Below are 6001 nucleotides of genomic sequence, written 5' to 3' on the forward strand. Positions count from 1 at the left end.
TGGTGAAATGACATGTGCTGGTTTGCTGTCTGTCTGCACACATGCTCTTGGAGGCCCTGGTGAAAAGACACCCCTAAATGATAATAACAATAATAACAACAACAATAATAACAAATCCCCCTGGCACGCTGTTCAGATGCTCCCACTGCCTTGCACTGCTGAATTGCGGCAGACCTCTGGTCACAGGCTGCCAGTGAATGCCTGGGTAGCTCCTGCCACACACAATTCCCTGGAAACTCTGCTGCTCACCCACAGACGAGTCAGCAGTGAGCCAAGACACAAGATGGGTGTCCCATCCCCTTCCATCTCCCCAGGCAAACTGAGGTGGTCATACCCTTGGGAGTTCCGCTGGGAGCAGCCAGGATATCCTCCTCATTTTTCCCCCTAAAATCACCCCTGCCTTCATCCGTGGTTGTGGTGCTGGCCCAGCTCCTGCTCCCCACAGGGGCAGGGAGAAAACACAGCACCAGGCCAGGAATGAGAGCAAAGAAAGGGAAGCAGGGAGGGAAACTGTGCAAGTTCCTAAAGCCTCTAGTGAATTCTTCTGCTGCAGCTTGAGGAACCTCTGACACCACCAGCACTGGCCCTAAATCCCATTTAACCCTGCAACAGCATCACTGGAACAAGAGTGAGGAAGGCTGAAGCTCTCTCTGTGGCTGCTCGAATACACAAAATATAATTCCTGAGGCCGAGCTGACATTCTTGTGGTGGAAGCATCTGCCTGGGGACACTTGCACTTGAACAACCTCACTGCTGCACACAAATTCTGCCTGCTCAGGGGAGGTGGATGAGTGAGGGGAGGCTGGAGATGGGACAGACTCACTTGGAGGCTCCTTTTTCATGCTGCTGGCCCAAGTCAAGCACAGAAAGCATTAAGCCCTTGCCCCCCTGGGCAGCCACATCCCAACCAGCTGTGCAAAATCACCACATTAATCTGTTGTGACAGCCCAGCATGGAGACAGGTCGGGATGCTGGGGGGCACAGGGATGCTGGGGGGCACACGGATGCAGGGAGCACAGGGATGCAGGGAGCACAGGGATTCGAGGGGCTCAGGGATTCAGGGGAGTACAGGGATGCAGCGGAGCACAGGGATTCAGGGGAGTACAGGGATGTTTGTGAGCACAGGGATGCAGGGGAGCAAAGGGATGCAGGGGAGCACAGGGATGCTGGGGGGCACAGGGATTCAGGGGAGTACAGGGATGTTTGTGAGCACAGGGATGCAGGGGAGCAAAGGGATGCAGGGGAGCACAGGGATGCTGGGGGGCACAGGGATTCAGGGGAGTACAGGGATGTTTGTGAGCACAGGGATGCAGGGGAGCAAAGGGATGCAGGGGAGCACAGGGATGCAGGGGAGCACAGGGATGCAGGGGAGCACAGGGATTCTGGGGAGCACAGGGATGCTGGTGTGCACAGGGATGCTGGGGACCATCGGGGATGCTGGGGACCATCGGGGATGCAGGGCTGCAGCGATGCCCGCGGTGTTTTCTGTGCCGCTGCCACAGGATGGCACCGCTCACCTGCGGATCAGCCGCTCCGCAGCCCCAAACTCCGCAGGGCGACCGCGGCAACCTTGAAAAGCAAAGCAAGAATTTATTGGGACTGTTCCGTGTTTTATTAGACAAAGTTCAATGCATTTTGTGGCTCCGTTCTGGCACGGGCCGTGCTAGCGGGATATATTTAATCCCTTCACAGAAGTGTTGGGAATTCTCGGTGCTGAATTCGGAGGAGAAGTGAGTGGAGAGCTGGGGGCTGTAAACATCGGCTGCTGCTGCACCCAAAGCAGAGCGGGGGGACCAGGAGCGCCGAGGTTGGGTCTGGAGGGAGCCGTATTCCATAAGGAACTCTGCTCTGGAACGTCAGACCAGACACTGCTCCCTGCTTTGTGCCTCAGTTTCCCCAGCTGTTAAAACCCAACAGCACAGCGGTGCAGGTTTAATGCTTGGATTCCGTGAACTCAGTGAGCTTTTCCAAACTCACTGATTCCAGGATTCTGCCACAGACCACCTCGGGACATCCCCAAGTGCTCACTGTGTTAGTTTTGCAGCAGTGCCCAAGGTTCCCGTTCAGATGAAGCCCCCCATGCTCTGGAGGCGCAGCAGGGAGCCAACCCCCCCAAGGAGTCACTGTGGCAGAGCCATCACATCCCTTGGGATGGCTCTGATAGCCCAGATCACATCCCTTCGTGCTGCTGTGCCTGGAGCTCCACGAACACTGCCACGGAACCAGCGCAGAATCCCAGACTGATTTGGGCTGGGAGGGACCTTAAAGCTCATCTCCTTCCCCGCCGTGCCAGCCCCCCTGCTCCCCTCTATCCCTTATGGGGCAGGATGCTGCTCCCCAGATTCCCACAGCTAGCTTGGGATGCTGGTACCCCTGGGTCTTCACACCTTGGAATGTGCTGCCTGAGGATTTTGGGGAGCTGCTCAGCTCCTTGTCAGCCTTGAACCTCCAGAAATGGGGCATTAAGGGAAGTTTTAAATCTTCCACAGAAACTTCTGCCCCAAGATGAACCCCCTTCTTGTTTTGTTTTACCTTAACACTACATTACACCATTCTATCAAATATGTGTATATACACACATGAAATTATATCAAATATATGTGTGTGTGTGTATATATATACACACATACTGTTCTATGAAATATGCATAAATCTGTATGGAATCACAGAGTGGTTTGGGTTGGAAGGGCTCATTCCATTCCACCCCCTGCCATGGGCACGGTCCCACATTGCTCCAAGCCCCATCCAGCCTGGCCCTGAACACTTCCAGGAGTGTGGCAAGTGTATAGGTAATAGATGTATCTATGTAATGTATAGATGTAACACATGTAATAGATAAATAGAGATAGACAGATAGATAAATGGATAGATCAATAGATAGTTAGATGGATAGATAGATGGATAGATGGATAGATAGATAGATAGATAGATAGATAGATAGATAGATAGATAGATAAATGGATGGATAGATAGATAGAGATAGATAGATAGATAGATAGATAGATAGACAGATAGATAGATAGATAAATAGACAGATAGATAGATAGATAGATAGATAGATATAGATAGATAGATAGATATAGATAGATAAATAGACAGATAGATAAATAGATAGATAGATAGATAGATAGATAGATAGATAGATAGATGGATAGATAGATGGATAGACAGATAAATATAGATGGATGGACAGATAGATGGATAGATAGATGGATAGACAGATGGATAGATAGATACATAGATAGATAGATAGATAGATAGATAGACAGATGGATAGATAGATAGATAGATGGATAGACAGATGGATAGATAGATACATAGATAGATAGATAGATAGATAGATAGATAGATAGACAGATGGATAGATAGATAGATAGATAGATACATAGATAGATAGATAGATAGATAGATAGATAGACAGATGGATAGATAGATAGATAGATAGATAGATAGATAGATAGATAGATAGATAGACAGACAGATGTGTATGTATTATACATGGGTCCTGAGGGAGACAGAAACCCAGGGAAGGTGTTCAGGTGCCCTCTGCCAACACTCCCAGCACAGCCCCGTTCAGCCCCTGCACAGAGACCTTGGGCACGCCGCCCTGCGCTCCCAGGGGCTGGAATTGTCCCTGCCCAGCCCGGCACGGGCTGCAGGGAGGAGACACTGCTGGCCTGAGCACGGCGCTAGCAGCAGGGAGGGGACGCGCATCCAGCGCTGGGCTTTAAAGCTCCGGGAGACAGAAGAGAGAAGCCAAAGCAAGTAACAAGTTTGCAGCAGCTCCTGGGAGGGAAGGAGCCAGCTCTGGTGGTGAAATCGCATCAAACTGCCAGAGCCCCAGGCTCCTCATCCTCCTTCACCACTGCAGCTTCAAATAAGAACTCCGGGACTGAATCCTTTTGTGCTACCCTCGGTTGGAGCAGCAAGGTCCCTTCCCCTGGGAAACCTCCCCTGCCCAAAGCCCTTCCCGCTGCAGTTATTGACGTGGCTCGGGGAAGAGCTGCTCAGCTGCCGACACAGCTGTGCTCAGCCTCTGCCTGCACAGGGCAGATCTCGGGGTTCCTTGGGGCAGCGGCCCCACTGTGGGGTGCAGGGCTGACAGTGATATTGCTGCTCTGCCTTTGGTCTTCACATTCAGCGGGTTTGGTATCACGCTCTGTTGCTGCTCTTGGAGCCTGAAGAGCTGATTTTTACCAAGGATCTCTAATTCTATTGTGTTATGATAGAAGAATCTGAGCTTCATGTGCAGGAATTTCTACCTCTGTAGTGGAAAAAGTCAGAACACACAAGCAAAATTATGTGTAGTCATTCTCTGCACAACCTTAATCAGAGGTCTCCCAGTTCTTTTCTGATACCACAGAAAGGTCTGAGCTTTATTTTCAGCGAGTTCTGATTTCACAGATAAAAATTGTCACTTGTATGTTATTCTGGGTATTGTGCAAAAATATACAAATAAGGTCTTTGAAGTGAATTTATAATCACCAGCCCCTGATGTGCCCCTGGACTGCAGCTCTAATTAACACCAAATGCAGCCACCCTCGGTTTGATGTGGGAGAACAGACTTTGGTAGGCAGCAGGCTGAAATCTCACCAACTAATTTCACAGAAGTTATTAAAAATACTGGATTAGCACAGCAAAGCAGCCTGTAAAAACTCTATTATTGTAATAGGATAATGAAGTGAAGCTGGCTGCTTTCATCCAGCACTTACAGACTGATGGCTCTTTCCTCGTGACACAGAGGTGGGAAACAGCAGCTGAGTTCATCCCTCCTTCGAGCACAAAGCTCCAGGCCTGGGCATTTCCTAGCCATGGGTGTGGATGAAACATTGCTGGGCAAGTCCAGCCTCACACTAAATATTTACATTAACTGAAGTTATGGAACATTTCCCCCATAATTAATGTCTCATTTGGGATGAAAAGCACTTGTTAGGCATGAGTATGAGAAATCTGTCTTTGTCTTTACGAAGGGGAGGTCTTGGCACAGGGAAATCCCTCTCCCCTGTCCTGGGACAGAGAAATCCCTCTCCTTTGCCACGGTACTCTATCAGAAATCTGCAGCTCTTTGGAAGTTCATCCTCAGGGCTAAAATACGATTTTTAGGTGTATAAAGCAGGAAGGCACCAGTGTGAGGAGAGGGTGGGTTCTGGCGTACAGGGATTCTGGACAGGAGTGATCTCAGGTGCTTGGCTCTGGAAGGATTTGTTACCCCCTAGTTCAGAGCATCTAAACAAGTGCTTAAGCTGGGAGCTTCATCTTCCAGTGGGGATAAAAACCCTGCTTCAAAATCCACTTCAAAGCAGGTTTTAAACCTGCTGGCTCTAATTCAGCAGGAGGAATTCATACACACAGAAGCAAGAGCAGCTCAAACAGAAAAAAGAAGCACAGAGATCCAGCCAAGAGAGCCAGAGCTCTGAGCCTGTAAAGCCATCACTGACTCTACTCACTATAAAGGCTGCTCTCTCTATTTATAGACAGAGGAATGTAGAGTTAATTCCAGTTTGGCATGTTTGAGCTAGATCCCACTCAGGGTTTGAGGCTGGAGGAACAGAAATCCTGGGCAAACACCAGATCCCTACAAATCAGCAGCTGAATCCACCCTGATTGCAGTGGGAGCTGGGTTTCCTGGGGAGCTCTGGCTCCTGAACATTGACGTAGAGGTTTTCTGCTGCCCCTGTTGACTCCCAGCTCACAGCCATGTGATCCCAGCCATCTGTCTGGTAAACTTTCTGATTCAAGCCTGAAATAGTTGAATTCCATCTGCCTTGTCCTCCTGGGAAAAGCAGAAAGCAGCATTAGGACTGTCCGATTCCTTGTTTGCTGTGTCCCAGTGTGCCCCAGAAACTTGGGATGGGAGGGGAGATCTCCCCTGTTCCCACCCCTGGCGCTTCCAAAGCAGCAAAGTCAGGCTGATTTTGAGGGGTACAAATTACATACTCCAATCTCTGGCTTATTACTCTTTCTCTACGTGAGGAATGCAAATTATTAAGATCTTAAGGAA

The sequence above is a fragment of the Hirundo rustica genome, chromosome 23 (genome assembly GCF_015227805.2).
Source record: "Hirundo rustica isolate bHirRus1 chromosome 23, bHirRus1.pri.v3, whole genome shotgun sequence".
Lineage (NCBI taxonomy): Eukaryota > Metazoa > Chordata > Aves > Passeriformes > Hirundinidae > Hirundo > Hirundo rustica.